We start from the raw sequence: 23,780 nt of genomic DNA on the forward strand, positions 1-23,780 counted from the left end.
CCTGTCTGTAAGACAGGGCTAGACTGCCACTGGTTCTCCAGCCTAGGGTCTACACCCTCAGGCGGACCAGGAGTTTCAGGGAAGTCTCTCCTCCCCTTACCTCTTCTCCTAGGGTTCCTCCAGCGAGGGGTACCCCTAAAATGCCATTCTAACCCAGGGTTTAACCCCTCAGGTTGCACCGGGGTCAGAGGTGGGCTTTCCTACCCTCTGCACCGCCTTCCAGAGTCCTGCTCCCTACCAACTGGGGCGGTACCTCTGGAAGAAGAACCCGTCTGGACACTGGTTACAGTCGTCCTTCCCTCCAGTTCAGGTGGATCCTGTACCTGGCCTCCCAACCTCTGGTCTAAAACCTTTGGTGGAATAATTGCCTGGCACTCCGGGACTTCTGGGGACTTTCACACCATCCTCCTAAGGCTAACAAATGACACATATGTTGTGTGACTGTCTGTCTGGCGCAGATCTCCTGTCCCCTGTCCACCTGACAGTGCGCAAAGATCCCCCAGAACAGAACTGGTGTTACCATGGTCACTACACAGGATCCTAGCCCAACTGGGTAGTCCCTGACCCACTGGTTCTTCCACTGGGGAACTCATCCCCCAATCACTCCTCACGCTGGACTCCTGTACCCTCCCTACCGGAGCGGCACTGCCAGAATCTAGAACCATAGGTGCTCTGGTTACAGACGCTCCAGGTCCTCTACTCACTAGGAGATCCTCCTCAAATGGAGTAACAGAACAGCCTAAGTCCCCAACCTGGTGTTGCCTCAAGAAACCATCCAGGTCCTGAGGCAGGGCTTTGTGCGTCTGGTGACCCTCGGTCACCCACTTACTCCTGCTCCACTGAGCCAGGCAGTAAGCCCCTACATTCTCCTCGCTATCCTGGGACCTAGCTGGGCTACACTGAGCCTCTTCCACCACGCTGGGCTGGAAGATACCTGAACCACTACTTTTGGACTCACTCACTAAAGACTATAGAGAACCTCTAGCACTCTCCCAGCGGTCTGCTTCATTTGCAAGCTCACTTGCCTCAGACAATCCGCACCCCAACAGGTGTTGGCGCAACCCTGGGGAACAAAATCTGAGCAGGTGCTCTTTGACAATCATTCTGAACAATACGTTAAAATCATCTTCCGTGTGAACGTGTACCCAATCAGACAGTGTCCCACAACATTCATCCTCAAAATCTTCCCAAGACTGGTGAGACAGTTTCCTACTGCCCCAGAATTTCAACCTTAACTCGTCCTCTTGGGAAACAGGTACCATACTCTGGGGATTGGGACTGCTCACCCTGGGCTCTATATAGCTGCCACCACTGGACTCAACCCTCCCTGGGGAATCCAGAAAATTATAACTGTGGTCAGGGGATAACCTACCCTCTAGGGCTATCTTCTCCCTGGCCAAGGCCCTCTCAGCCTCTGCAATTCTCTTGCGCACCCAGCTGCGCTACCTCTCTGGCATGCTGTAACCTGAGCTACTCCATAGCCAGCTGGTGCTCCCTCTCTTCCCTCCTATCCAATCACTCCTCTGGGGACAGGGAAAGGGATGGGGCGCTGCCCCCTACACTGGACCCAGCAAGGGACTCCCTACCTATGGGGTCTTCACTCTCTACTGGCATCCAGGTACTATCAACTTCTTCCTCCTCTTCTGAATCTTCAGGGCTCCCCACAGACCCACCACCCTCATGGTGTGAGGCCCAGGCCCTTTCCACACTGCGCTCAAGATCCGATTGATCCTTTTGCCTTTGGACCAGGAGGCCCTTAAGTACGTACCTGTTTGACTCACCCCTCCCTAGGTCTCTCTCTCTACAGAACCTTTCCAGCTCCCACGTACTGTATCTACCTAGATCACAGAAATCAAAAGCAGGCTCCATTTTGGTGGATGTTCTAGAGAAAAGATTACACCGGGAACCTAGGGGTCTGAGCTTAACAGGAGCACACAATTCACAAGGTATTCAGCAAGTTCCCTATCCCTGAGAACTCACACTCACTGGTCTAGTGCCATGCACCATTCATCCACACACAACCCCCCCTCGGACTGGTAAGGCAGTTTCTACCACCCCTGATTCCTCAACCTGACCACATATGACACAGGTACTAAACTCTGGGAGCGGGGCGGGGAACAAATGTACTGGACACAATTACACAATGATACCTTTAGGAGTAGAAAATATGGAACTTCAAAAAAACAATAATCCCCAAAATGTGGTCATCTAAAATGCAGAGTTTTGTAGTGCAGCCAGTTGGCACTGCGGTACAATGCAAACACAAATCCGGATCCCACCGCTGCCACCAATGTTAGAAATGGGATCTCTGGCTGGCCAAGGCTTGCGCCAAAGACAGTCAGAGACCACCACTCTAAGTCAGGGCAAGGGAGTCACACACCAAGATCACCCCTGCTCACCCTCTAGGTAATGTGACGCGAGCAGCAAGGCTAAACTCGGAGGCTATGTAGGCTAAGCGTTTGCGCGCGCACCCAGTAACAACACCCAAGTCCCACCACAAAGGAAACTCCACACAAGGTTATATATAAAAATAGCCTTTGTATTACACCAAAACACATTATATAAAAACACACACTTTACAATGTACCAACAGGCATGGGCAGAATTTACAGGGGATTATATGTACATGGGACAGGGCCACCTGGACCACTGTCAGGAATCAGCACATTTAGAACTTAGCACTGGGTAGAATTAGCACTTATAACATAGAATATAAAATCACTGTAGCACAAATTAGCACACAACCAGTAACTACTGTTAACAAGTAAGTACCACCTATGCAACCCTAACCACCTTAGGAAAATGTCACGCAGGGAACCAGGACCTCACTAGCAACACCTGTACTAGCAAGAAAAACCACCTAAGTATCACAATACATGTAGGGGTATAGGCACATTACACATGATGCATCACAACACATTCAGAGGTGTAGGGAAGGAAAACACATGATGCATAACATACATTCAGCGGTGTAAAAAGAAGGCACATGACGCATAAAACACATTCAGAGGTGCAGCACAGGAGAACACATGATGTATAACAAACACATTCAGAGGTGTAAGAACAAGGCACGTGACGCATAACAACACATTCAGAGGTGTAGCACAGGAGAACACATGATGTATAACCAACACATTCAGAAGTGTAAGAACAAGGCACAATGTGCATAAAAACACATTCAGAGGTGCAGTGAATAAAAACACAATTGCGCAAAACTTACATAAGCCACCACCTGTGGCAGTCCCTAGGCCAACTGGCCTTGTTGGGGGTAGGATACCCTGTGTCCCAAAGTCAGGGGCCTAAATGTGGCAGCTGCCCACTAAGTGCTAGGCAGCTGTGTGACAATGTTGGGGGCAAATGTGGGGGCCTCACAGGCTCTGAACAAAGGAAATGCCCCCCTAGAGCCTCTGTGGCTCTGAACAAACAGAATGGCCCAATGAGCCTCTCTGGGCTCGTGCAAAAGTGGCAACAATGGGGGGAGCGGCCCGCTGTCTGCCGGGGCCGCTCTACCACCCAACAATGCCCCCTGAATGTAGGGAGAGCCTCTCGGCTCTAAATCAAATATGGCCCGACGTTGGAGTCCTTCTTGGACTCGGGAGAAACAAGGATGAAATGGCCCCCAGAGCCTCTGTGGCTCTAAATGCAGCAATGCCCCTGGAGCCTCTCTCGGGCTCTTAAGCAATGCACCCAGGTCGTTGGAATCTCACTCAGGGGATTCTGAACACACAAATGCCCCCAAGATGTTTTGGAGCCCTCAGGCTCAAAAGGAAGGCTGCCCGACTACGTTGGAGTCCCACTCGGGGACTCAAAAATGCCAGACTGCCCCCCAGAAGAAAGCCAGCACACACGGAGCCCCCGCCTCAGCCCTCTGCACTTACTGGGCTGCGATGCCGGGCCAGCTTCCTCCACGTCAGGACGAGGCTTAGACCTGCGGAGCTCTTCCCTTGTCCGGGAGTCCCGCGGGTCAACCAGCTGTACTTCCTCTGTTTCTGCCGAGGCCCCTCCACTTCCGGGTCACCTTCGGCAGGGCAGCGGCTCCCGCAGGCTTTTCCTCTGCTCCGGGCTGCCGTGTGGGCGGGACGTCCTGCCCCTCTCTCCCTGGTCAAAGGCTGACTTGGCAGGCAATGGCAGCGCAGCCTCCCTGACGAGCCTCCTCCCTCGGCTCTGGTCGCGCTGCTGAGGCTCTCAAATCGGGCAAAATCACGGCAGACACAACCACGGGGTACAAGATGCCAGGTGGGCACCGGCCAAAGCAATTAAGGCACTACCAGGTGCCAGAGGACAGTAAACGTGCTCCCAGGCGCTAGAACAACAATAAAGCGCTCCTAAGCGCTATAGGGGATAATTGAAGCGCTCCCAGCGCTATAAGTAAAAGACAGCGCTCCCAGCGCTAAAGGCAAAAATAAAGCGCTACCAGGCGCTAGGGGTGAAAGTAAAGCGCTCCCAGCGCTAGGGACAAGGTAGAGCGCTCCCAAGCGCTATAGGGAATAAAAAGTCCAGCAACAAAGTCCCTCTTGACATGCAGCAAGGTGGAGGGCAAGGCTGGGCCAAGGGCCAGCTCACTGGTGCCTCCAAGCAGGAAGGTGGTCCTAGTGGCGGTTCCTCCTGGCGCCCAGCAGCAGCAGCCCCCCTCTGTAGGATCAGCATGGAGAACAAATTGTAAGGGGACACAGCACCTTTTTATACAGTGAAACCCTTTGTCTTTGTGCAGGGTGGGGGAAGAACCAGTCGCAGCTGGTCTGGGAGAACCCTTGATGTGCTCAGCCCCTCACTCTATTCACTGGCAGGGCTACAGTCATCAGTTGCACCACAGGGGGCGCAGCCAGCATTGTGTGGGGAAAGCCCAGACCTATTCAGGACCCAGGTGCACCACTCCCTCATATCACACATGCTAATCTCAAAACTCACCACCGGGGCAGACCCATCCAGACTCCTGGAGTCAGGCTCACCAGCCAGCTCCAGCCAATCACACGCCAGACACATTTTACACCAATATGACAACTTCTAGAAGTGGCACTTCCACACTAGACCCAATCATGCCACATACATCATTGCGCAGCATTTAATCACACGAGTCCGCACATACCAAACTCGCACCTGCACTCCCCACGCATCAGGAACTAACATGGTCACATACATTCCCTATGCATTCCTATGGGAGGGCAGGCCATTCTCACACACGCACTCAGAGAGCGCACACACTTTACACTGCGCCACAGTGCTAAAGTGTTCAAACACCAGAAATCACTACCACTGGGTCACAAGTACAAAGCAAAATGTTTAGGGGTGAACCTGCCAGAAGGGCCAAGTCCAACAGTATTTAGGTGATCTTCGGCATGGTTGTATTAATCTGTTGTGGTGCTTTCCCAGTAGAGTATGGCATTAGTAGGGTGGCAGGAAAGGGGCAGCTCTTCTATGAATAATCTGTGGATTCTCTCCTGGAATATCAATGGCCTCCGCACAAGCCCCATAAGGGATAAGATTCTGCAATATCTTCGTGATTGTGATGCGCAGGTCATCGTTCTCCAGGAGACCCACTTGGTAGAACTAGAGTTGTGCGATTTGGCAAAGAAGAATCCGTGGATTGACTTTTTTATTACTACAACGCAAGATGCAAACAATAGAGGAGTTGCAATTTTGTTCAAAAAATCTTTAAAAGCCCGACTGGTATTCAAATTAACAGATCCAGGTGGCAGATGGGTCATTTCCACAGTTAGCATTGCGCAGGGGGACAAATTACTTTTATACGATGCTATGGCCCGAATGTAGATGATCCTTCTGCCTTGGCATCTGTTTTTTCTCATTTGATTTCTGTTCCAGAACCTATCATATTAGCAGGCAATTTTAATATAGTCCTCGGCCCCCTTTTGGATAAGTCCCCACATAACAGGCCATTGACCCCTTCTAAAACCAGGTCTCTTCTGTTGGCCAATATGAAACAGTATGGCTACTTAGACATCTGTAGGATATTATCTGGGCAACAGATGGGTGTCTCATTTTGAAATTATAAATATCGTCATTAATCCAGGATTGACTATATCTTGATTATTCAATCATTGAAAAGCATGGTTAAAAATATCACTTACCTCCCTTCACATTTGTCTGACCATTCAGCGATATCATTGGTAATGGCAGGTTTCTCCCAAGTAGCTCTTAGAAGTTGGTCGTTTGATCGTTTTTTGCTTTCTAGACAAGATGTGATCTCTTTTTTGGTAGAGGAAAGCAAGTGTTTATGGATCATAATATTGGCACGGTCACTCCAGGTTGTGTATGGGACTCCTTTAAGGCCTTCCTTAGGGGCCAAATTACTAGCAGGGTCTCTCATATGAGGACTCTGTATAGAGAGTAGGTACTCTCAAGTGAGGCAGAAATAGGCAGGCTTCAAAGGGAAATTGACCTACAATCATCAGCCTGGCCTACTTTATTGCAAGAACTATAAAACAAGCTGGTTAGAGCTAAGGGGGATTTGGATTCCGTGCTTAAGGCACATGTATTACAAAGATGGGAAACCAGCAAAATCGCCCATTTCCAATATGGTGAAGGTGCAGGTAAACTCCTATCCTGGAAATCTAAGACCGATCACGTCCGTAACAATATATGTATGATTACCCACGACATTGTGGTTTATACTTCAGATGAAGAAATTAGAACAATCTTCATATCCTTCTTTCACAATATCTATAAGGAGGATAAGTGTATTAACCATGAGTCGATTGTCGATTGGCTAAACGAGGTATCCTTGCCAACACTGACCCCCGATCAATCTGCATCTTTAGATCAGACGATTACTCAGGATGAGGTCAAGAAAGCAATAATGAATAGTAAGTCCGGGAAGGTGGCGGGTCCTGATGGCCTTCCATCTGAGATCTATAGGCTTTTAGAACGGGCGATTGTACCATTTTTGACATCCTTATTTAATCAGATTCTTCAGGAAGGGATGTCACCCCCAACTTCCTGAGATAAAACGTCAATAACTCTAATCTTAAAACCCGGCAAATCAGCATCCACTAGTGGGTCACATCGTCCAATTTCCATCTTAAATGCAGACTATAAAATCTTTGCTTCAATTTTGGCCAACAGGCTTGGCATGGTTGCGGGGTACATTTTACATCAAGACCAGAGGGGATTTTTTAGGGGTCAACAACTCTTCGAGTTGACTTACGACCTAATAGGTGCAATTGATGTTGCATCATCTGCCGGGCTGCCTTTGGCTGTTCTCATGTTTGACGCAACCAAGGCCTTCAACAGGGTGAATTGGTCATACCTGTCGGGGGTCTTGGGCAAGTTCAATGTGGGAGCAGGATTTTGCCGAGCAGTTGGCTTAATTTATCAAAACCCCTCAGCCTGTCCTTTGCTTAATGGATCACTGACTGACCTTTTTAACATCACCAGGGGAACATGTCAGGGCTGCCCTCTCTCCCCCCTACTGTTTGACTTATACATCGAACCCTTCGCTCAACGGTTGCGGGAGGATACTAGCATCAAGCCTTTTAGGTATGGGTGATGGGAGAAGAGGGTTGCTCCGCACGCAGACGATTTCCTGATTTTTTACTCAGATTTAAGTACAGCACTTCTTTCTGTTATAAAACTGGCCCTGGACTTTGGAGGAATTTCGGGATATGAGGTTAACGCCCCAAAAACAGAGGTTATGACCTGGAACCATAATGATTTAGACATAGGGGTTCAGCCTAGCTTAAAAATGCGTTACTTGGGTAAAGAAATCGTCCAGGATATTAACAAAATTGTAGAGACCAACTTCTCGGCTAAAGTGAAAGAATGCCGGAGACTTATGAGTTCCTGGTCATCAATGCCTCTCTCTATCTTGGGAAGAGTTAACCTCATAAAGATGACTATATTGCCGAAGATCAGCTTTTTGTTTAACACAATACCTCTTTATTTTGAACCATCACTCTTAGTTAAATTATAGAGCGACATTAATTCATTCATCTGGGTCCAGCGCAACCCTAGAATTGCCTGGAAAAAATTGAGACATCGTAGGCAGAAGGGGATGCTAGCAGCCCCAGGTTTTCAACTATACGCATGGGCATTTCAACTCACCCATTCCTGTATGTTACTGAAAACCCCTACCAACTCCGGGATTGGCTGTATGTTTAGTGCCATGCTAAGTGGGGCAAGGTTACCACAGGATAGGTTTCTTTTTAAATTTGGGGACCCCAAAATTAAAAAATAAAATAAAACTGAAGGTCTTGCGGGGCATGGCTAGAACATGGACTACGGTCAGCAGTTCCATGAAACTAGGATATTTCTCAAGTAAGGCTCCCTTGTGGGAATTACCTGGGGGCCCTAGTTGGCTTAATGATAGCCTTGCTTTACCTATGAGAGAGGGTGGTTTGAAAGTGTGGGGCGATTTATTTATTGATAGGGTACTCTTACCTTGGGAAGTGTTAAGTATTAGAACCGGTTCTAATTTGTCAAGGTTCAAGATTTTACAGATACCAAGTTGGGCCTACGCGCAATCTACTATTAGGTTTTGACCCCCACTTGGGTGTGGCAATCATCTAGAGTCCCAACTTCTAGTTAAAACCCCGGCAAAAAAGGAGATATCCTTTTGGTATTATTCAATGTTGGAGGATATCGATGGCGAATTTCAACTGCCCGATAAAATCTGGGGGAGATCTTTTCCAGACCTCAATGTGGAAAATCTTTGGCTTAGTTCTTTTCAGATATTATGGGAAATAGTCAAACCAGCGTGGCTTCAAGGAAACCATCTTTTTTCCCTACAAAGGGCTTACTATTCACCGCAAAGGCTTTCAAAATTCTCCATAGATCGACCGGTTGCCTGCGCAAGGTGTGGGGCAATAGCGGATTTGGACTTACACATGTTTTATGAATGTCCTTTACTATCTCAATTTTGGGACTCTTAAAGCATTTCTCTTTCAACCTCCCTGGGTCGCCAGATCATAATAAATCCTGTACTGGTAATCTTTGGAGTTATGGAGGGGGTGACAGGTTCTTCTAAATTTCTCCTTTTCTACTCCATGCTTCAGGCCTGAAGAGAAATTTGTAAAAAATAGAAGGATTCTATACCACCATCTCTTTCCGATTGGCTGATATCTATGTTACAGATCTCAAAACTCGATCTAATGACATCAGGGTACCAGGACAAGAGAGCCTTCTGGCATCTTCTGAAGTGGAACCAACTTTAAATCACACAGGGTTTTTTTCCCCCCGTTTGGTGCAATGATTATGCTGCCTTCGGAATCCTTCGTTTCTTACTCTGCTGGCATACCCATACCTGTCGACTTCGATCTAATGGCAGGTATACCTGTGCAGCAAAACAGTGCCCTCATGGTTGCAGACTGTGGGTCCTTGCGATTGCGATTTCACTGATTAGGTGACTCTGTAACTATACTGGTCTACCTATCCAGTTATCTGAGGCAGTGTGTCGCTCTCTACTCGACTCTAAAGGTGCAACCAGGGTAGACAACGAGGACCAAAAAAAACAACAACAAAAATTCGAAAGTAATCAGAGAGTATTTACTCTGTAATGCCAAGTGTTCTGAAAAGTGATATTGACCTGTAACTGCACAAGAACAACTGCATTTCCTTGATCAGTTGTGCATTTGAAAGCATTCATTACGTACCTGTACCAAGTACTGCATTGTTCTATAAATGTACCATAAGTATACCATTTTTATACTTACCTAATTGGTCTGGATTCTGTCTCTGAGCATGTGACATCAGCCTTGATTGAGTAAATATGATAAATGCTTAACACACTCTCCTGATAACCCTAACTTCTCAATCCCACTACCACAAATAGAGCTGTTAGTGATTATCCAATTTAGCCTCTGCTGTACCTCTGGGCATCCACTGGGCTCTGTGCACACTATACCCTACTTGGGTATAGTATATGCAGAGCCAGCTTCCTACAATTGTGTATTGTGTACAAAATAAAAATTGGACATTTCCAAATGCCCTGGAAAACAACATCATTGTCCCTTACAGATAATTTTGTTCAGTATATTTCTCCTGCCTATGTCCAAGTAGGGCTTTGTGTTTCTGTCTGTGTGCTGCTGGGGATGAAGAATGTATAAAACCATGCACTGGTTTTCCCAAGTCATTCTACAGTGGCCTTCTGCAAGGTATTAAACAAAACTGAGGAGAGGCAAAAAAGCATTCACCTTGGGGGAGCGTGGCCTTGCAGTCCAACATGGTGGAAGTGCCTAAGGCAAGCTCTGGTGTTACCCTAAACATTAGCTGACATAATCCTGCCGAACTACAAACATTTCACTCCTCTACGCCTTCAGTCACATCTAATACCTGCTGGGACACGTCATATCTGAAGGGAGCGTCAATGATGAGCGAGGGCACCGTGGCGGAATCCAGCAGCCTGTGGTAAATTTAACCGGCCGAGGAAGGAAGCGTGGCAGCAACTTCGAGTCACATTAGTGGCTTGGACTTGGCCCGAGGAGATCCAAGGAGATCAGCAAAGAGTGCCTCTTCCACTGGAGGACACCCGCTCAGAGTCAGCTGAAGCCAAGCGAGGGCCAGGGCCCCCAACTCTGGAGTCGTCCTGCGGCCTTCCAGAGGTTAAGACTAAAGACGACCTGAGTGGCTCGCGGCGCAGGCCTTACAGTGAGGCTTGGTGAGCCGGTCTGGCGGCTGTGTTGTTGGCCGTGGTGCCTGTGGCTGCACATTGACAAATTACATTAGAGTGAGTTTGGTGTGCTAGCTAGCACCCGCAATGGATCGAGGTTCTCCTGGGGATGCGGGCCAATGCCCCCATCATCTCAACGAGTTGGGTCGCATCAGAGTTGGTGCTCCTGACAGTGCCGGTCCTGCTTGGTGGCTATATTAGGCCATGGTGGTGTTGGAGACCTGGCAGGGGGAGGGCCTCCCTAGAGGTGTCTCTGGGTGTCTGGTGACTCAGTGGCCTGGTTGGCTGCAGCGGTCCTGAGGACCTAGTTGGAGTAGGTTTGTGCCTGGGGTTACCTGTATGAATGGATTCTGGGACCCCTGCTGGTGGCCCTTTGGGAAGGCCAGAACACAAAGTGTGACATTGCTTCAGCCTCTGGGTCCTTGAGTCCAGGCCACGATAGTGCTGGGGGCCTAGTTGGGGTAGATTCGGCACAGGTGGGGCTTATCAGCACAGATCGTTTTTTTGGGCCCCTATTGATACAGCCCCGGAGTCTATTGGTTTAGATACTTCAGGGCGCATACCTACCATTGTTCCGACACTCCTAGGATGTTTGGAAACAGCTGAGAACCGCAGCTTGGTCCCCTTACTGATCCGCTGTCTATAAAGAGGTTCTGACCCCCCACCAAGGCCACATGAAAATGGACACAAGTGATGCACCCATTAGAAGGTGTTCTCTCACCCGCTGAGGTTATCTGGTCAGGTCCTGGTGCGGCTTGTGGGCAGCAAGTCCCCTCCCAGGCTTGTGCAAACCGTGGCCTAAGAGACCTTGGCCTTCCCTCCTTCTCTACATACACTTGTGAGGCCCTGGGGACTACCTTCCAGGGTGGGAGGCCCCTGGCTAGACCGTGACTCAAGCATGCGATGCTCTTGTCTGGTGTTGCCAACCGGCTGCAGTCTGGCGGGACTTGAAGACACCAGATGAAGGGCTCCCCCGAAGATGACAAGCGACAAGCTGCACGGCACCACCTCTAAGCGGAGTACAATGGCCACAGCTTCTGGGGAACTAGCGGAGGTGACACTAGACACTGCCACACTACTAGCAGCCATTATCAAATGCAGAGACATGCTAGAGGCTAAGCTGGCTTGGACGTCACACTAACATATCAAGATCTGCACTACAAAAGAAAGTGGACACACTCGAGACCTTAACTAGAGGTCTCACAACACACAATGAGGATGCTGGGGGGTGAGCCCGCGGGAACAACCTACATTCCAGATGGCGATGAGGGTGAAGACAGAGGGAAGTTCCTCGCCAACAGCAAAGTGGGACAGATGCCGGCCGGGTCCCTCTCCCCTTGATTATCATCAAGCTGGCCCTTTGCACTCCAGTCAAGAAGCCCCCTCCTGGTGTCCAGCTGCAGCCAGTCTTTGTCAGAATTCATAACTTTAATGATCAAGACAATATCCTTAGACAAGCCAGGTTGCAAGAATCTCTCCCCTTTAACCCCCAACACATTATGATCTTCCCAGACTATATCAGGTTGGTCCAACAGCAACGTCAAACCTTAACGGAGGAAAAGGCTCGGATCCGAGGCCTCAAGATCCACCATGCACTCTTGTTTCCAGCTCGCTTGTGTGTCATATATTACCTGCATGCTCTTCTTTGACTACCCTGAAGAGATCTTTGTCTGTATCGATGAGCAAATACATGTTAAGCCCCACAATCTGCCTCAACTTGACTTGTTCCAGTGATCCTCTTCGTCAACGTTCCAAGCTCATGCCCAATCGTCGCCATAGATCAAGGTCATTGTGGCAATCTAGGGCCCGCTACGCAGGCAGGTCCGGGAACCCTGAGGTCTGACATACCTTTTCACGTCAAAGTAACATGACTTTGCCTACAAGACAGAGGCGGACTACCTCAATACAATCACCCTACTTTTAGGAAGGTGTCTTGGATGGGCTGCACACTTGGAGGGACACCCTCCAAACCCTAGGAGAAACTTTGGTTAATAGACTTGTTATTTGGGATCCATTGGAAGGTGCCGATGCCCAGCCCTCATTGGGGTTGGGATGACGTTCCATCCGCAACAGATACTTCAATGGTTTTGAGGTATTGGAGTGGGACTGAGGGAAGGGGTTGGGAATGTTTAGTTGTAATTTGTTTTTTGTTCCCAGTGCACGATTAAAGTGCTCCTCAAGTGGCAACTGCACTGAGGCTGTGTCCCATACATACTCAGCACCAGCCCAGATGACAGATGTATATGCTAGCATCTCATGAGATAGGCTCTAAATCACCATCTGGAATGTCCGGGACATCCTAGACAAAGTGAAACAGGAGCAGTACTCCAGCAGGCTATGCGCCTCGGGAATAACATAATAGTACAGCAAAAAATACACCTTCTATGTTCTAAAACCCCCTGTCCGCCCTGTTTTCGATTTGACCAAACATTTAATTTGAGATTCACTGGAGGCTCCTGAGGTGTGGCAATCCTGATCCATCGTAAATTTCCCTTTCAATTCTTCCGCTTGTGGGTAGAAATGTCATAGTGACATGGTTAATTCACGGAGAGCCTTTGGTAATGGGAAGCATATATGCTTCTACACCCTTCACCTAGGCCCTAGTGAAGCGCTTAGTGACTATTTCGGTAGACTTTCCAGATGGAATTTTAGCCCCTGGCTGAGAGGATGGTATGGGTAGATGTTTGGAGAATGCTTCATCCGGCTGAGCAGGGCTTTACATACTATTTCCATGTACACAGGTCATTCTCAGGCTTGAGTATTTATTTGTTCCTTCAGGCTACTCATACAGAGTCTCTGACATCATAATACTGCATAGGGGTCTCTCAGACCGCTCTTGAGTGTCACTTGGACTCAGAATAGGTCCCAACCATTCTCTCTTACTCTGGAGACTCTCCCCTGGTGTTTGAAGGACCATCAATACCGAATACACATGCACCAAGCCCTGACTAAATACATCGCCCTCAATAAAGTGACCGTTGCCCGGCCACATGATGCCTACACTTCTTTGGGTAGACATTGCATTCTCCACCACAAGGCATAAACAACACGCACTGAAACTGATCCATCTTTCCAGTTTTCATGGCCTCAGTGGTGATAGCCTCACCGACCCAGCGGCGATTGCGAATAGCTTCCCTGAATACTATGCATTGCTATATGCTGTGACAGGCCACATAAGACCCAAATACAGACACTTCTACATGATCTGCCCTCCAAGGCCCTATCAGATACAGCCAGGTCCCTACTTGATGACGGTCTTCCAGTTGACAAACTAGCAACGGCTCTGGCTGATATGCTTCCAGGCAAGGCTCCAGGCCCAAACAGCTTCCCATATGAATTCTTTAAAGCAGACATGCCGCCGCTGAGTGCCCACTTGCTTTAGGTTGTACAAGCCATTCTGGAAGAGAAACATATACCCCCAGACTGGGGCCATGCGCATGTGGTTGTCTTTCTGAAGCCTGGCCGACCCCCTTAAAACCAACCGATCTCTTTACTAAACATAGAAACCAAGCTCCTGGCCAAGGCCCTGGCCAAGAAGAGGCAGGCTTCATGCCCCATCGTGTGACGCACCATAATGTCAGTCAAGCCCACAATGCCATATCCACAGTGGATTTCCTATGCCGCCTGGCTAATCTACTGATAGCAGATATGGATAAGGCCTTTGATTTGGTCACATGAACCAATTTTTGCACTACTACGCTGACTCAAGATTGCCCCCCGATTTTTATCCTATGTATCTCTACTATACACAGAGATACGAGTGGCTGGTTTGGTGCCCGCCAAGGCTGTCCCTTGTCACCACACCTATTTGCCCTGGCCATGGAAAGACTGGTGTCTGGGTCAGGATTGATGCTCAGATCCAAGGCTTTGAGTGGCTGCGAGAGGTTTCAGAACGTATCACTATGTATGCCGATGATATCTGCTTTTTCTTCACATACCCCCACAGAACAGGCCATTGACTTCTTTGCATCATGCAGGTGTTCGTTAAAACATCCGGTCAGTATACGAATTCCCAAATATCTATCCTTTGCCCACTACTTTCTACCCCAACTGCCTACTCTGTCCGGGTTCTGAAAGATGGGATCATTTCTGTATATCCTCACTAAGGGAAGTCATGCATTGCTGATTCCCAAATCCTTTCAGGAGCTCCAAAGTGAATTGTCCATGCCACGTTACCAATCTACAAATACCTTCAATTCCGACATGCCCTCTTCCCGTATCTAAAAAACCTGGAGTCTGTCCCGGAGTTTAATCCACTATAAAGAGAATTGCTCATGGGAGACCTTGGGAATCACTAAACATGTTATTTCCAGTAGTAACACTACATTAGCTGTCCTCTGCACAGCCCGGCAGAGGGACCCCAGATTAATAGACAATGATACCTGGATCGAGGCCCTGGAATCCCCATGGGGTGCAGCCATTTCTTCTTGATTAGGACTCATACTATTCAACTAGTTACACTGTGTATATTACACCCAATAAAGGCTTTGGGCGAATCGGCCTGGTAGCCTCTTCCACCTGCCTACGCTGTAGCAATAGTGAGGGTACCTTTCTTCACACAGTATGGTCATGTAGCTAGGTTCTGGCGGGGCTTGTGACATGCCTGTCTGAGGTTCTTGACTGGGAACTTCCTATGTCCCCTAACTTATTTCTTTTATACACCACTGATGAAATCAGGGCAATAGATACAAATGACACCTACTGTTTTCTTGGACTTACCAAAACAAAACAAGACATTTCCAGGGAGTGGAATGGTAACTCCTCTCCCCTACTACGTGTATAGAAACAGGGCATGGGCTTTTGCATGGGTCTGGAGCTACCAATTTTCTTGGATCGGGGATGCCCACAAAAATACTCCAAGTTTTAGCACAGATGGGTGAAGATTGTGGCGGCTCATCAGACAGATGTGCGAACAATAATGTGTTCGGGACATTGGGGTGCGGGAGGAGGATGCTGGGGAGCATGGTTAGGACGTTGCACACTTGGTTTGATACAAAGCATTTTTGTCTATGATGTGTACGGATGCTAATGAAAAAAAATATGCTATATACACTGACATGCATACATATGATTTGGGCCCTTCGGGCCATATCGTGGCAGAAAGTACAATAAAAAGGACACTTACCTTGCTAATGCCCCACATCACATGAGTTCTCATAGGATCAGGCAATCTGCATGAGATAATAAACAGAGAAGTCAGTTTCCAAAGAGGGTGTGGAGCAGTCAATGATTACTTAGCATAGAAGAGCAAAGCAGTTCGAGCGCAAGGAGTGGGCGAAGAACATTTCAGTCAAAGAAGAAGAAAGAAGCACTATCATGGCAGAAGCATGGAAAGCTATCTTTACAGTAGCCCTGCTACTTGAAGCACATGAGTGCCTTAACTTTACAAAGATATTTTTGAACTGAAAACAACTCCTATATGCTGTTAAGATTGCACTCAGGCACAGCCAGGTCCGCACAATTTGCATCAATAGAGACACCCTTTAAGATTTGACATACTTGATTACAGTGGGGATCTGATTAAATTGTGGCCTGCTTGGTGTGGGGTTTAAAGGCTGAAGTTGTGGCCTGGAAAGCTTGTTGTGTTTCTCCCATGAAAACAATAGAACTTTAGTAATAAAAAAAAAAGATTTGACTTACTGGTCTATACTCAGAATGCTCAGGAACATTTCAGAATCCTCAAAGACGGACAACATGTACAACTCATCCACTACAACGTGCAACTCATGCCTGGAAAAAGGACATGAGAAAAAATAAGTCTGTCTCTCAGCAGAATATTTTAATATGGTCATATCACGGTACAACCTGAGACTCTGGTCGAAGCACACAGGTATTGTTAAAAAATCACCTGAATAGGAACTTATTACTCAAACACCAATGTTTTTACCTGGTCTTTCTTGCTGTTCTTCCCAACTCTGGGCAGGAAGGGCAGTGAAGGAAAAGCATGCAAGAAACCTGTGCTCCACTTTATTTGGAATGCATCCATGGCAGTGAGAAACTCCAGTGTGAAAAAGATTTTCCATTGCACATTCTCGCAGTAAGGAAAGATTTATCCAGGGTTTTCCCTACTGCTATTGATAGAGCAAGTATTCGCATGTGACGCGACTTGCTTATATCAAGAACCTCAAATAACATTAATGAAATTAACCCAACATGTTTTGTCTTTCTAATATTGCATTTTACACTACACGGGGGTGTCCCAGTGACGCTTGCCTATGTGTCTACTTATGCTAACAAAGCTTGCTAATAACAATGGTTGCTGCTTTGCGGGAATCTAGTCTGTGCATGCGTCGGTCATACCCACGTGATGTGACGCACTCGCAGTTCTGGAGGGAATTTTCCGCTCATGCGCAGTATTGCTAAGATGCCCGCTTTGTTTCTCACATGCTCCATGCTTGCACTGCTGCTTTGGAAAAGCCGTTTTTTCTGCTTAACTCCTAATGCTATAGTTATTATAAAGTAAGGGATTTGGTATAGCCTTTCACGCTATACAGTGCATTCATTTTATTCTGTGTCTCTAATCTGTTTTCGCTTACTTTTCATGTACCATCCTCGGGGGGGGTCTGGGAAGCACAGCTACTCCATCTTGAAGTCAGGGTAGAACCAGTCATGTGACGGGGGAAAAGAAAGTCACGCAGCAGTGGAACCCAGCCAGCTGGCAGCTAAAGCAAAGATGTTCATGGGAACCTGCTCCCTGACCTAGCTGAAGAAAATGAACAGTTACCTGAAGATGCAACAAATGTATATTGCTGTATGAGTACACTATTGTTTGCTAAAACCTCTCTTGTCATGGGAACTGGAATGTAAGGGGTGGGTTAAAAAATGAATATTAAGTCTGAGAAAGTCCAAATTCGAGGAGGTACCATGATCTAACCTCCACGCTTGCCCAATCAGAAATTATGGAACCTATCACTTGCAGCATTTGTGGGTGGTACATTGTCCCAAAACAGTATAATTTGCCCAGGTTTAGCTCGAGAAATCGTCCGACTTGTCCGAATAGCTGACCTGTCACTGACCCAACGAACTCTATAGGTGACTGATACAGAGAGCTGCGGAGCACTCTGTCCATAATTGCCTCAGACTCAGTCGGAGTTTGGGAAACATTAAGTGCTGGCGAAGCACTTTGCTAGGAGGTTCTAGAACCCAATCGGGGTAATTGGCAGAATCCTTGCAGAGAGGGGGTAGCGCAGGCGTTGCATCCGAAGCTGCAGGTGTTGGTCGTACCCTTTAGTGAGCCCAGTCCTTATCCAAATCCTGAGGTTATCCTGTCCTGACTGTCCATGAGCTGTACCTGCTCGCCTACTGGCAACCTAAGTCCTTGAGGGTCCTTTCCCGCCTTTCCCAACTGACCCGTGGCCAGGGTTGGTCTTCATTCTGTCCTAGGTAAATATAAATTGCGTGGGTGATGGTCTATCTAAGTTTCATTTTCCCTTTCTGAATAAAGCAAAGTTATCAATTTGTCTTTTACCCTGTTTCTTTCCCTATCAAATAAGTCTCTTGTATATCTTATGTTTTAGCATGTTCCATTCTCTCCCGACCCTTAGTCGAATTCTGAATCTCATATGTATATATAGTTTGTCCCACTCTTACCCTCCCTTTAGAAATTAAGCACATCTGGATAAGTAGATTGCATAAGTTTTGTTTCCCATAGGCTGTTAGTGATAACTGAAAGTCTGCTCTAAATAGTATGTTCCCTTTTCTTACCCGCCTTTAGTGAAGTTTACAAATCTGTTGATCTATATTTAGCGTGTTCCTTATTTTTCCCCTCCCCTTTATTTCTAAATCTCCAAATGTTTCTTACCTTAATTCATTGTTACACTATTTTCTTAATCTTAGTGATAGATAGTTTGATTTGTGTTAACCTGTGGCTCATTGAACTCGAAGAAAACGATAACTAGATAAAGGTTTTTGAAACTTCTTGCGTTTGTGGTTATTATAAAAGTATACAATTGAAAAGGTGTATGTATTTTTGTGCTATCTACTTACTCCACAGCTAGCTCCTCAACCCATTGTGGTCTTAGGTACCTGAACGAGGATTGGTAAGTCAGGTGCACGGTAGTAAATAGAAGGGAACCGAACTGCTGATAGTAGTGTGCAGGTTACCTGATTAAAATATCATGAAGAAAACTTGTTTCATGGGCCCTAGTGTGCCTAACTGGTAACAGTACTGGTCGGGTGACCTGCGCGCTCTATCACTATAAGATGCCCTGCACCACCTCTGTGTATAACCGTGTAGGAGGCTGGCTTAGTATATGATGCACACTTATTTAAGAGAAGCACCTTGCATTAATCCAGACAACCATTATGGTGATCTTCATGGTCTTAGACAACCTTAGAAAGCTCTCTAAGCGGTAGCTGTGAAGAGCAGCCTTAAGGCTTAGTCCACTGGAGCAAAGTCGAGACTTGGACCAGAAGACTCAGAAGAGCTGGGGACTCAAGGAACCACCCGAGGTAAGTAGCCAGGAATCCCACGGAGGCTGTGTGCATAGTGGGAACACAGCCACATACTCAATGCAAGTCGATAGGAATGTCTTGGTTGCAGTTTTCAAGAAGGATCCTTCCCAGTGGCCCCTGAAGAAACCCAGTGGAAGATGTAAAGTAGGGGAGTCACCCCACTCGTGGATAACCCGTGAACCATGATAGCTACACTAGGGTTCATAGGTGCGTAGTGATGTCGGAAACCGCTGTAGACCACAATGGAGGACCAAGATGCAGCTGGTGAAGAAGGTGACAGAGTCAGGTGGAATCCAAAGATGGATTCTTGAAGAGGAGTACCTGCAAGCAGAGGGGACAGAGTCTATGCCACTCGGGGGTGACCACAAGGCACGGAATACCAATGACCACCAATGACGGAAGATGCAGGAGAGTTGATGGGGACCTTGTCCCTGCAGCTGTAAGGAACAGGCAATGCTGTAGAAGACCAGGATCCCTTTGAGATCTGTCTTATGTCGGAAGTTGAAAACCAGGGGGTCGTTGGCCAGGGAAGCACCAACAAGCCTTGGCAGCAGCAACAGATGTGCTAAATGAAGAAGGTGAAGTGATGGGACCAGGAACGTCCAATGGACTCACTAAGTGCATGAAAATCATAGCAGGCCCCAAGCAAGCAGTGAAGACCATTGAAGTCAAAGAAGACCCTCAAGAGGACCCAGAGGCCTAATGCACAGGAGTTCCAAGTGGACCTCGAGTAGCTCACCAAAGATGCAGGTCCAGGGTGGAGAGGATATGGTAAGGATGAAGACATTAAAAGGAAGAGATGCTGTAGGCCGTAGCTTCTTTTAACCCAAAGATTTCTGGAGGACAGAGCCAACAAGCCTTGGCAACAGCAAGTCGACGCGGTACACAGAGGTTCAGTTCTAGCAGTTTTGACGAAGGATACTGGCCTCAAACTTGCTGAGAAGACATTGCATCCATTGAGGGAGTTGCTGAGCCTTTTGAAGTCCATGGGAAGTCAGGAGCAGCAGACCATTCAGCTTAGTTGCAGTGCCTGCAGATGCAGGGGTGTGACTCCTTCACTCCAAGGTAGATTACTTTGGGTGTCTGTGATGCCCACAGGCCTGGAGAAGAACCTGGATGAAGCACAGGCACAGACAATGCAGAAGACTAGCAGGACGACAAGACCAGGAGACGTAGGCATCTTCCTTGATGCAGTATTGGTTACAGACGAAGTTCAAGGTGCCCAGATGGTTGAAGTTGAAGTGGTTCTAGATCTGAATCTTGTCCCATGACAAATCTGAAAAGCCTTCTACAGGAAAGCCATTAAGTACCCTAGGGAAAGGAATAGGACAATTCAGAGATTCCTGCCAGAGGAAGGGCTGGATTGTGGGGAGGATGCTGCCATGTCCTTTGTCAAGTTTCACGTCAGAGCGGGAGCCAACGGCTCCCTGAACAGGTTCTAACTGGAGTATGCAAAGAAGGCACCAAATGTGCTGGCAAGTGCCCCTACCCCAGCCAAATACACTAAGTCCTGTCTGGTAGGTGGTCACTCCTCCCTGTGACATGAAACCTATTGTTCTACCTTCCCCTGCCTGAGCTCATCTTAGCAGCAGGAGGGCAGAATTCTGTCTGTGGTCAGCAGCAGCACTAGTTTGCTGTTAGACCCTGAAAGGATTGTAATGGGATTACAGGGGGGGGGGGGCTATATCGAACACTAGAATCAGTGTTGGGGTAGGATTCCAACATGTTTGATACCAAACATGACCGGTTTCAGTGCAGCCACTATATAGTAAGACATTGCGTAATTTACTTGATGTCCACTGTATGTATTAAATGGCTGACCACACTTACAAAGCCTGAATAATCGACTTCGGGGTTTGTAGGGGGTGTCCTGCTCATGCAGGGCACACTCACACTTATAACCTAACACTTTGCCTTCCATATTGAAAGGCCTGCCATAGGGGTGACTTATAGTTTTTTAGTACAGTGACCTCAGATATAAGATATCCCTATATCTGTTGTGAGTTGTGCTGGCACTAGCTCACAAAGGCTGCAATGCCAGGCCTGTAGTCACAGTTTGAGTGACCCTGGTATACATATGTCCTCGGTACCTTAGTACCAGATAGTAGGGACTAAGAAGGGTTGACCAGTAACTAATTGGGAAGGTACCAAAGTACTTACCTTAGTAAAATGTAGGGAAACAGCACAGTGGCTGGGGTCCTGACTAGCAGGATTCCAGTCAGACTAGTCAGAAAATAGCATAACACCAGCAAAAGGTGGGGGTAAACATGAAAGGTGATCCTACTTTCCTGCAAACTGCTATTTGTGATCTCCCAGGGACTGTTGACTGGGCTTGCTAGCCCTGGAGCTCAAAGATTCCGCCAGGTGGTTCACAACCAGGGTGACTCCCTGCTGTTCCAGTCAGCTGAAGAGATAAAGTGCCTCCAGGCACATGATGAAGACCCTCACCCCATCCTGCTCGTAACTCTACAATGTTGTGTTGTTGTTTTTGTCCCTGAACCAGTCTCCCTCAGATGAACAGAAGGCTTTTGCACGTAGTAAATGGCCTCAAAGGCAACTGGCGAATGTGGAGTCTCCGCATGAGAAAAGAGCCCTCTGATCTTCACCTCTCCCAAATGACCTCCTCATCACAGCACTGAAGCACCTGTCACCATCGTCAACTCAAGTTGAGGTGGGGCATGGAAAGAGGTCTGCCTCGGGTCCAACTGGAGCTGAGTAACCACAGCCAGTCTTTTGCAGTCTACTTTGAGACCTGGATGGAATACAACAGGTTCCTCCTGGTGCTGGGTCCACTAAGACTTCAAGTTCCCCTGCAGAATTCACGTGTGCACCCTGCCATATTTGACTAGCAGTCATCGAGGTACGGTAAAACTAGTCTCGGAAGGTGTGCTGTGACTACAATCACTTCTTTCATGAAGACCTAATGGGCACTGGCAAGGTCAAATGAGAAAATGGCAAAAAAAAATGCCATTGGCCCACCTAGAACTGCACTTAGGGCCCGATGTAGGTGGCCATTTACCAGCCGGTAACGGACGATTTCAGCCATTACCGACAGGTAAATGGGTTTTTGGGATGTAGGGGGCCAATTTTACCGAATCGGTAAATTTACCGAATCGGCAAAATACCGAATCAGTATTTTTACCGATTAGTTAACTTCTAGATGTAGGTGGGACTCTTCTGAGTCCCAAAGGCCTTTCAGATTCGGTATGTTACCACCCAATCCAATTGGGTGGTAAAATATCGAATCCAGGTGTGCATGCACACCTATGCCATGTGACAGGCAGACATGCCCTTAGGGCATGTCTGTGTGCCACATGGCACACATGCCTGTATTTGGGGTGCTAGAGGGTGTCAAAGTGACACCCCCTGCACCCTTGCTGGAATCGGTATTTACCGAATCGGTAAATACCGATTCGGTAATGCCCATTGATTCCTACGGGCTTCAATGCCCATAGGAATCAATGGGCATTACCGAATCGGTATTTACAGAATCGGTAAATACCGAATCTTAACGATTCGGTATTTACCGATTCTGTAATACCTATATACCCCCCCCCCCCTCTTTTTACCACTTCTTAAATACCAAATCGGTAAAATTCGGTATTTAAGAAGTGGTAAAATAAATTACCTACATCTAGCCCTAAGTGCCTGTGGGACCAAGAACTAAAATTGAACAAGGGCCTCCGTTCTTTTCCAGCACAAGCACATAGCGGACGCAATAGCCAGTCTTTGAAACATGTTCTAATTCAGTTATTGTCTGCATGATCCCCATCTTTGACCCCAAAAAGCGTGGGTGCCCTGCAGCCTGGGTGGACTGAGATGGGGGGGCGTTGAGGGTCTTCACTGTATGTTGCCCCTCTGGAGTAGTCTTAACCCCTTCACTGTGGCGGGAATTCTGCCGCAGCGCTAAGGGGGCGGGGTGGCCGAGCGGAGCTCGCATGCTCGTGACGGAGCCGCTCTGTGACGAGCCGCGGTTGAGCTGTGCTCATGACGGACCGGTTCCGTCATGGCCCCACCCGCTCAATGGAACGTCTAGCGCAGGCGCGGAATTTGCGCCGCGCAGGCGCGCCGAGCGGGCCATAACAGAACCGCTCCGTCATGAGCACAGCTCAACCGAGGCTCATGACGTGGCGGCTCCGTCATGAGCATAGAAGGGGTTAAAAGTCACCAAACCTTTGAGGACACTGTCTCACAGGTGGAAAAAGTAGGGAGGCAGAGAGAATACAAAAACAATGAGTGCCATTGAATGGCATATCCAGCATGTCTCCAGAAGAGCCAATGGACCTCATCCAAGCAGGCTGCCAAAGCATCATTCTAGCATCAACTGCTCTGCCCAAGCAGCCAGTATTGTACAATACAGAAATTGCTATTTATTTTGAGGAATCCTGAATGTTGTGAGCCTGAAATTCCTTGGGGATGCTGGATAGACCTTCCTAACTGTCACTTGAAGTGTGGGTATATCTCTCCATACAATTGTTGATATTGACATACCAAATAGACTATTTGTTTGGACCCCCTGTCTGGCTTGTGAGGAATGAAGTGGGGTTCATCCGCTGGTGGAAGCCTGACCCACCAAACTTTCTGGCATAGGATTCTGTGTCAAGAAGTCAGGGTAGCATCTGTGGCATCTAGCAACCTGCCTGTGCACAAGTAGGGGAGGTGGGAAGGGTGTGTGGTTGACAAGGCTTAGACCAGGTGTCCAAAC

The 23,780-nt window shown here is 47.8% G+C and overlaps 1 pseudogene; it reads right to left on the minus strand.

Moving 5' to 3' along the window:
* The window catches only part of LOC147725152 (1-aminocyclopropane-1-carboxylate synthase-like protein 1), a 198,209-nt pseudogene that overhangs the window by 59,369 nt on the left and 115,060 nt on the right, over positions 1 to 23,780 (minus strand).

Source organism: Lissotriton vulgaris, chromosome 4_1 (assembly GCF_964263255.1).
Source record: "Lissotriton vulgaris chromosome 4_1, aLisVul1.2, whole genome shotgun sequence".
NCBI classification, from domain to species: Eukaryota; Metazoa; Chordata; class Amphibia; order Caudata; family Salamandridae; genus Lissotriton; species Lissotriton vulgaris.